General features: G+C 40.0%; 1 long non-coding RNA gene across 2 annotated transcripts in view; it reads left to right on the forward strand.

Annotated features, from left to right (window-relative positions):
- The window catches only part of LOC133663200 (uncharacterized), a 69070-nt gene that overhangs the window by 38681 nt on the left and 20317 nt on the right, over nucleotides 1–10072 (forward strand). The window contains exon 5 of one of the 2 annotated variants that reach the window (XR_009828259.1): nucleotides 335–618. The exons of the other annotated variant lie outside the window; for it this stretch is intronic. This is a non-coding gene — a long non-coding RNA (uncharacterized LOC133663200). Of the gene's footprint in view, nucleotides 1–334; nucleotides 619–10072 lie in introns of those variants that run through there. 2 annotated transcript variants of the gene reach the window in all.

Consider the following 10072-nt stretch of genomic DNA (forward strand, 5'->3'; position numbering starts at 1 on the left):
CTTTTTCTCTATCTTCTTGTTATGTGACATTCATCCTCCGCTGTTGCCATTTCTAATATAAAGTAGTGTAAAGTTCTTACTTATATCTGTCAGTAAACCTGCCATGAAAGCACTAAAACATACCGGTGTAGTGAGTTCACATTATTCACCAAGGAACTTTAGTTATTAGAGAGTTCCGGTCGGACGGTTTTTCACAGGACACATTTCCGGCGGATGATAGAGATGCTGGCTCCGTTATTGATTGAAGTAAAGTCTGAATGTCATTAAAACAGTTAGCGCCATCTTTTGACACTTCTTCCACTCCGTCCTTGCACGCTACACCGCTACAACAAAGATGACGGGGAGTAAACGCTGTCGAAGGTGATCCAGGTAAATAAGACCGCCCACAAAACGGCGCATGCTGAAGCGACTTGTCACGGCCAAATTCCATTGTATGTTATACTCTTCTGACACCACCAGATGGCAGTATAAGTGTCTACATAAGTAGCCATAAGACCCCAATTCAGTAGTGTACACAATTTGGAAAATAAGAGCTAAAAGGTGCTGTCCACGCATGTGCTGTCCACGCATTGGAATGCGCCCTCATCCTTGCGCTTCCTGCTTGTCGCACCTCGGGACACGCCCACAGCAGCCGCCAGCTGCAATCATCAACGGCAATCAGTGCACCTGCCTGTGACGAGCGAGCTGCCTCTTAAGCCGGCACAACCTGCCATCCGGGCCGGATATAATCTTCTGTTCGCGTACAGTAAGCGATCATCGAATCTTTATGCTCTCTCTCTCTGTGTTCCCCTCCGTGTTTCACTGTTCTTCCTTGTCCTTTCAGCGTCTGCCTTTGTTCCTGTGTTGGCGAGCTGTGCGTCTCGTCACCTTTTTGTTCCCTTGCTTCCCCGGACTGCCCTTTTGGATTCTCGACTTCCCGCTTGGAAACGGACCTAGTCTCTTCTCTCCTGCCCTGGATCATCTGCCTGCCCCACGGACTTCCGTCTTCCTTCGCTCTCGACAACATTTGGTAACACACACCTCAGCTAACTACACACATAGCCTCACACCACATACACTTTTGGATCTAGTATATAATAAATACATAGAGCTATATACACCCCCTGGTGTCTGTTGCTGTCATCTCCCTCTGCAAAGCATAACACGACTGTCATAAAGCGGCTTGAAGATGATCCGTAAAACTAATCCTTGTAACATTTTGACCCAAAAAACACGATTACATGTTATGTAGACCACAAGGAAGTCTTTTACATTAGAAAATAAATAAAAAAATAATATGATTTCTTTAATGCGCTTTATATATGAAAAAAGATTGAAAATAGGACCATTCATCTGCAGTGCGCCTTATAATCCGTGCGCCCTGTGGTCCGGAAAATACGGTAGTCTTCCTCTACTTCACTGTGACACACATGCCTCACTGTTGCCCCCTGCGGGGCGGTGGTAGTACTGCATACACCAGTGGTGTCCAAAGTGCGGCCCGCAGCTAATTGTTTACCGACCCGCCACACATTCTGCAAAAATTGCAAAATGATAATATTGCAAACATTTAAAAAAACATTTAAAAAAGTGGAATGAGGTGAAATCTAACAAGAAAAAAGTTGCAATGTTGACACAAAGCTGCCATGCAAGCTGTTTTTTTTTCTTTTGTCTTTGTTTATTTTTCTTTTTTTGCCATTGCTCGAAAAAAAAAAAAAAAAAGACTAAAAATCTATGTTATAATGAATTTTTACTTAAAAAATATCACTTTAAAATGTTTTATGTGGAAAATATATTGCATATATTGTGTGGTTGCCATAAAAAAACGTCAAAGTTTTATTTGACAAAAGGGCATAAAACAAACAAAATAATAGTTCAAACGTAAAATCGACAGATATATCTGAAGTTGATCTCGTAATTTAAGTGTTAAAAGTAATAAAAAAATAATAAAAATGTATCACTTATGAGTGGGGGACCTTTTGGATCCCAAATATATTTAGTAGGATTTTATTTAACTTTTCACTGTGATTACTCAAAAATATTAAAGAATTAAATCAATGGTGTCCTGCATTGTTGATCTTTTAGGGCTGTAATTAGTAAATACTGCATATTTCAGTTTTTACTATAAAAAAAAAGTTGTCTTTGACAAAAAAGGCATAAAACCTTTTTTTTTTTTCTTACTTTATATCAACCTGAAGTTGATATAGAGAATTTACTGTAAGCGTTAAATAAAAAAAATAATAATTAGACTTATTTTTACATTTTAATGACTGAGACCCTTTATGGTCGCCGGGAGCCCTAAAGGTTAAAAGAAAAACAATCCATATATCTTGTTATGGTTTGAAAATTAAAATATAAAAATGGCCCCCCGCATACTTAAATTTTTCCGTGTGTGGCCCTCAGTGGAAAAAGTTTGACACCCTGGCATACACGGTCAACCCTAGTTTGAATGGTTTCATCAAACCTATTTGGCCAAATGAAAAGCTTGAATGTGGAAGGTGAGGTGGAACAAAGTTGACACTTAAGTGCTTTGCAGTGAACATAAAAGCTCAGCACAATGAGAGAGCGCTAATGTTCAGTGTGTGGACACTGGGATTAACCGAGTGCAGCCATGGATGGGAGCAGAGGGGAGACGACAAGAATAGTCTTGTTGGGCTTTTGTTACTGGAAAGATGCTTCCAGGATCAGGCGAGGCACTCAAACGAGTGACTTCCCTTATGGATCGACGGGCGTTCAGGGATTAAATACTACATTCATATTGATCCAGTTCAGTTTGGATTCTAGAAAGCTGACTGCCGCCTTCGTATTCATTGTTTAATCGAAGCATGAACATGTAAAAAAAAAATCCCGCTCCGTGCTTCACTTGGTATGCATCATTGTGTGGGTAGAGAGCCGGGTCGAAATTACAGATAAAGTCCCAGAAGCGTCAAGGTGAAGCAACGGCGGTGTCAACTATCCATCATATTAATAATTGTGGTATTTAGAAATCATATCTGACATGGACCTGGCAGGGAGAGACGTGTTCGGCAAACAAAGGAGCTCTACAGCAAGATAGCTGATGTCGTTCACAAACGTGGGTGCTGATGAGCGAGAACTGGATATGATGGATTTGTCACTCACTCTTTAAAGTGGGGTGTGACTGACACACACACACACACACACACACACACACACACACAGACACAGACAGAAAGTGCCGACTTCAGCGTGTTATGCAGGCAATATTAGGCCAACTATATTCTAACAAGGCCACATGCAGCTTGTGAGCAAATCACACTGTTAATGGGGATCCTTAAAGGGGAACTGCACTTTTTGGGGGAATTGTGCCTTTTGTTTACAATCATTATGAGAGACAGAAACATGTGTCTTTTTTTTTTTTGGGGGGGGGGGGGGGGGGGGATTTTAAAGATGAAAAAACACGCTCAAAAAGACACACTGCAAGTATCTATGTAATGTAGTAGCTGACACCGTCATAACAATATGTACAATATACACAATGCAAGTATACAGGTATACAAAACCCCAAACCAGTAAAGTTGGCACGTTGTGTAAATCATATATAAAAACAGAATACAATGATTTGCAAATACTTTTCAACTTATATTCAATTGAATAGACTGCAAAGACAAGATATTTCATGTTCGAACTGAGAAACTTCATTTTTTTACCATCATCTTTACCACTGTGTTACATGGCCTTTCCTTTTAACAACACTCAGTAAATGTTTGGGAACTGAGGAGACACATTTTTTGAAGCTTTTCAGGTGGAATTATTTCCCATTCTTGCTTGATGTACAGCTTAAGTTGTTCAACAGTCCGGGGGTCTCCGTTGTGCTATTTTAGGCTTCATAATGCGCCACACATTTTCAATGGGAGACAGGTCTGGACTACAGGCAGGCCAGTCTAGTACCCGCTCTCTTTTACTATGAAGCCACGCTGTTGTAAGACGTGGCTTGGCATTGTCTTGCTGAAATAAGCAGGGGCGTCCATGATAACGTTGCTTGGATGGCGACATATGTTGCTCCAAAACCCGTTTGTACCTTTCAGCATTAATGGTGCCTTCACAGATGTGTAAATTACCCATGCCTTGGACACTAATACACCCCCATACCATCACAGACGCTGGCCTTTACACTCTGCGCCTATAACAGTCCGAATGGTTCTTTTCCTCTTTGGTCCGGAGGACACAACGTCTTTTTTGATGCAGTACCGTCTGAGGGATCGAAAGTTCATAATATCATCGCTTACGTGCAGTGATTTCTCCAGATTCTCTGAACCTTTTGATGATATTATGGACCGTAGATGGTGAAATCCCTAAATTCCTTGCAATAGCTCGTTGAGAAATGTTGTTCTTAAACTATCTAAGATGAGCTCGGGCCCAGCGAAGCCGGCGGCGTTTCTGGGTGTTGTTGATAAATGACTTTTGCTTTGCATAGTAGAGTTTTAACTTGTACTTACAGATGTAGCGGCCAACTGTAGTTACTTACAGTGGTTTTCTGAAGTGTTCCTGAGCCCATGTGGTGATACCCTTTACACACTGATGTCGCTTTTTGATGCAGTACCGCCTGAGGGATCCAAGATCACAGGCATTCAATGTTACGTGCAGTAACTTCTCCAGATTTTCTGAACCTTTTGATGATTTTACGGACCGTAGATGGTGAAATCCCTAAATTCCTTGCAGTAGCTGGTTGAGAAATGTTGTTCTTAAACAATTTGCTCACGCATTTGTTGACAAAGTGGTGACCCTCGTCCCGTCCTTGTTTGTGAATGACTGAGCGTTTCATGGAAGCTGCTTTTATACCCAATCAGGTTTAGGGGTTTGTGCATTTGTAATTGTGTCTATCATTCACAATTCTTAAGTAAGACAAGAACACATATGTTTGTGCATTGTAAGTAAATGCTAGTAAACGTAAGCCAACAATAGAGCTAAATCTTCCGCCGATAAGGCGCTCCAAAAAACATCCAAAAGCCTCCACCATTGTTTTATATACACGCTGTAAGTATTATGTAATCTCGCAACATTCCTAATAACTTAATATTTACGTATTTTACTCATTTTAAGCATCACAACGTTTGCCATTCTCTTCAACAAGGTGAGAGCCAACGACTACTTTGTCAGACCTGATGATCCACTTCAGGTGACAAAGTTCCCTCTGAATTTGTATTCATCTGTGGTCATTCAGGGCTATTTAACTACATGATAAAGAGGGTCACAGTTTCAAAGGCGCGATGGCGCAGGGGTCGGACATTGAAATGCGGATTTTTCTTTAGAAAGTGCCTCCGCCGGTTATATTCCTTTGAGACTGCGTTTACCTAATTGCAAAGTAAACACATCGCACTGCACTGTCAATAAATTCATTTTTCTGCCCTTGCTACTCGTTTCCTGCGTGTGCAGCTGGACAGATAGTTAACAGCATGAAGAAACAGAAGCTCCAGAAGTTTTGTTGAAGACTGATGTTCCTTCTTTTGAATTGTTATCTTTCCTCGGTTTATTTCTTTACACTTCTTCCTTCATTTAGGTTTTTAAGACTGAAAATATAAACATAAAATAAACATTAAAAGTATAATGTCCATTGTTTACCGTATTTTCCAGACCATAGGGCGCACCGGATTATAAGGCGCACTGCTGATGGATGGTCTATTTTTGATATATTAGGCGCTCCGGTTTATAGGGCGCATTAAAGGAGTCATATTATTATGATTTTTTTCTAAATGGAAAAGACTTCCTTGTGGTCTACATCAGCCGGACCGGTCCGATTGGTACCGGGCCCCACAAGAAATTTAAAAAAAAAAAAAAAAAAAGTTGTTTATTTATTTTTTATTTTTTATTAAATCAACATAAAAAACACAATATATACATTATACATCAATATAAATCAATACAGTCTGCAGGGATACAGTCCGTAAGCACACATGATTGTATTTCTTTATGAGAAAAAAAATAATAATTATAATAATAATTTCTCAACAGGAAATGTGTCCCGTAAAAAAACGTCCGACCGGAACTCTCTAATAACTAAAGTTCCTTGGGTGAATAAAGTAAACTCACTACACCGGTGTGTTTTAGCGCTTTCATTGCGAGTTTACTGACAGATATAAGTAAGAACTTTACACTACTTTATATTAGAAATATTTTACACAAATAAAATCTAAAGTTTAGTGTTAATATATTCACACAATAAATTACAAATCTTTACACATATAGAAATTACACAACATTCACACACCAAACATTGCAAATAGAGATGTCCAATAAATGCTTTAAAATGTATATCGGAAATGATCGGTATCGGTTTCAAAATTATCGGTATCGGTTTCAAAAAGTAAAATGTATGATTTTTTAAAACGCCGCTGTGTACACGGACGTAGGGAGAAGTACAGAGCGTCAATAAACCTTAAAGGCACTGCCTTTGCGTGTCGGCCCAATCACATAATATCTACGGCTTTTCACACACACAAGTGAATGCAAGGCATACTTGGTCAACAGTAGTGATGGGTTGATGAGGCGTCATGAAGCGTTTCGACACATTGCAAAACTGTATTGATACTGTGTCGACACTGTGTCACTAAATACTGACATCTGCTGGACATTGAAAATCCCTACAATCAAACCTATGGACCGACTCAACTGACACTGATTTTATGACCTAGTATATACAATAATATAAAACAAGTCATTGTTTTTTCATTTAGGATTATTTCATATCTTCATTTAAATAAAAATATATTTGTATCTTTTTTAGATACAGTCAATAAAAAATGTGAACATGTATCATAACATGGAAATCTAAGAGAACGTGTTGTGAATGAGAATGCTTGTGGACTGAGATTTTTTTTTAATTTATTTTTTACACATTTTTATTTAAAAAAAACAGTTTTTCCAACATATTCAATTTTAGACGATTTCTTTATTGATTGATTAAAACTTTTATTAGTAGATTGCACAGTACAGTACATATTCCGTTCAATTGACCACTAAATGGTAACACCCGAATAAGTTTTTCAACTTGTTTAAGTCGGGGTCCACTTAAATTGATTCATGATACAGATATATACTATCATCATAATACAGTCATCACACAAGTTAATCATCAGAGTATATACATTGAATTATTTACAATCCGGGGTGTGGGATATAGAGGGGGGGGGGGGAGGGTTAGGTTTGGTTGTTGTCAACACTTCAGTCGTCTCTTCTTAGTTATTATTTCTCCGGCTGTAGAAAAGAGCCGCTCACAGGGCACAAAGGAGGCGGGAGTGCGACACAGTTCCTGTATCGATCACGTGACCAAAACAGCTCATGATCTGTCACGTGACTTTCTAAAAGCGGTTCTGCTCTATGAGCTCGAAGCATGTGCCGATGCATCGGTGTTGCCGGACGCATCACTAGTCAACAGCCATACAGGTCACACTGAGGGTGACCGTATAAACAACTTAAACACTGTTACAAATATGCGCCACACTGTGAACCCACACCAAACAAGAATGACAAACACATTTCGCTACAATATACACCCCCCCCCCCCAACCCCGCACACGTCAACCTCCTCATGCTCTCTCAGGGAGAGCATGTCCCAAATTCCAAGCTGCTGTTTTGAGGCATGTTTAAAAAAAATAATGCACTTTGTGACTTCAATAATAAATATGGCAGTGCCATGTTGGCATTTTTTTTTCCATAATTTGAGTTGATTTATTTTGGAAAACCTTGTTACATTGTTTAATGCATCCAGCGGGGCATCACAACAAAATTAGGCATAATAATGTGTCCATTCCACGACTGTATATATCGGTATAGGTTGATATCGGAATCTGTAATTAAGAGTTGGACAATATCGGAATATCGGCAACAAAGCCATTATCGAACATCTCTAATTGCAAACAATCTATGTGACTCATCACAATTAAAGCTAAGGTGTAGCATTATCGCCCTGTCTATCTACCCAATTTAGCGCTACGTGTATTAAACTCTCAGACAAAAAGAACAACACAACCACAAATACAAAACACATCACGAAGTCAGCAATTTGAATATAAATCAAACTAAATACATTTTTGCGCAATATCCACTTACTAATGTTCGACCAAGTTTTGTGACGTAGCTTCCACGTGTGGATTTCTACCATTGTGTCCGTCGCTTACAAGGTCCGACATTTGTTTCTTGTCCAGTCGTTGTTAAAAGTCAATTTTTTGCAATTTATTTAGATTATTTTCCTGGGTTTAATGAGTAGTCTTCTTCTCCTCACCCAACTGCTGCTTCATTGTGACACATTCGCCTCACTGTTGCCCCCTGTAGGGTGGTTAGAGTACTGCATGCACAATCGACCCTAGTTTTAATGGCCTCATCAAGCCTATTTGGGTGATGTGGCCCGCAGGGGCTGCCAGTTGAATAGACCTGGTCTACTTCATCTGAGACTCTGCACCCGGCTGTCAAAGGAGACATCTAGTCTCAATAGTTCGAGTTTCCAAGGGCGGACTTCGGTTTGAAAAAAAAAAGTCACCCAGTCTTTCAAAGAATCTCATAGCTTAGAAACTTTCAATAAACCTTTAATAGGTGCAGATCTACCAGCTTCTCTTTGATTTATATGCCAGAGTCATGAACTCCAAGGTAGAGGATGTACTTCAAATACTAATCTGGTGCTCTGCAGCTGGCACTGACGAACACCGGTTGTTATAATGTGGGGAGACTTCTGTGAATTTAGTGGAAATCTACTGCCTTGACATTTTTTCCAGGGCACTCAGAGTGCGTAGGATAAAGGCTCATCGATTCCCTATCTCATAAATCACACTTTAGTATTATGGACTGCCAGGCTAAGGGATTTTTTGAGCTTTGCCGGCCCTTTTATTGTTATTTCTCTTCACTGGATACCTCATCTTAATTAGTATTAATACGGTTTTAGTAATATGGAGATGGTGGTACAGTATTGTAAAACTATATGATTCAAAGAAATGATTGCTTCAATCATGGCAGCAATGTGACGGTTAACGATTTCACAATCAAGCGGCATCTGCCCTTGATTTGCAAATATCCTCAAAGGCCTACTGAAACCAACTACTACCGACCACGCAGTCTGATAGTTTATATATCAATGATGAAATCTTAACATTGCAGCACATGCCAATACGGCCGGGTTAACTTATAAAGTGCAATTTTAAATTTCCCGCTAAACTTCCGGTTGAAAACGTCTATGTATGATGACGTATGCGTGTGACGTCAATGGTTGAACCGGAAGTGTTGGGACACCATTGAATCCAATACAAAAAGCTCTGTTTTCATCTCAAAATTCCACAGTATTCTGGACATCTGTGTTGGTGAATCTTTTGCAATTTGTTTAATGAACAATGAAGACTGCAAAGAAGAAAGTTGTAGGTGGGATCGGTGTATTAGCGGCGGACTACAGCAACACAACCAGGAGGACTTTGAGATGGATAGCAGACCTCACCTTGACTTTCTCCGTCTCCGGGCCGCCGACCGCATCTATGATCGTCGCTCCGTCGATCGCTGGAACGCAGGTGAGCACGGGTGTTGATGAGCAGATGAGGGCTGGCATAGGTGGATAGCTAATGTTTTTAGCATAGCTCTGTGAGGTCCCGTTGCTAAGTTAGCTTCAATGGCGTCGTTAGCAACAGCATTGTTAAGCTTCGCCAGCCTGGAAAGCATTAACCGTGTAGTTACATGTCCATGGTTTAATAGTATTGTTTATCTTCTGTCTATCCTTCCAGTCAGGGGTTTATTTCTTTTGTTTCTATCTGCACTTAAGCCCGATGTGCTATCACGTTAGCTCCGTAGCTAAAGAGCTTCGCCGATGTATTGTCATAGAGATAAAAGTCACTGTGAATGTCCATTTCGCGTTCTCGACTCTCATTTTCAAGAGGATATAGTATCCGAGGTGGTTTAAAATACAAATCCGTGATCCACAATAGAAAAAGGAGAAAGTGTGGAATCCAATGAACCCTTGTACTTAAGTTACGGTCAGAGCAAAAAAAGATACATCCTGCACTGCATTTTAGTCCTTCACTCTCACGTTCCTCATCCACAAATCTTTCATCCTCGCTCAAATTAATGGGGTAATCGTCGCTTTCTCGGTCCGAATCGCTCTCGC

Source organism: Entelurus aequoreus, linkage group LG13 (genome assembly GCF_033978785.1).
Source record: "Entelurus aequoreus isolate RoL-2023_Sb linkage group LG13, RoL_Eaeq_v1.1, whole genome shotgun sequence".
Lineage (NCBI taxonomy): Eukaryota > Metazoa > Chordata > Actinopteri > Syngnathiformes > Syngnathidae > Entelurus > Entelurus aequoreus.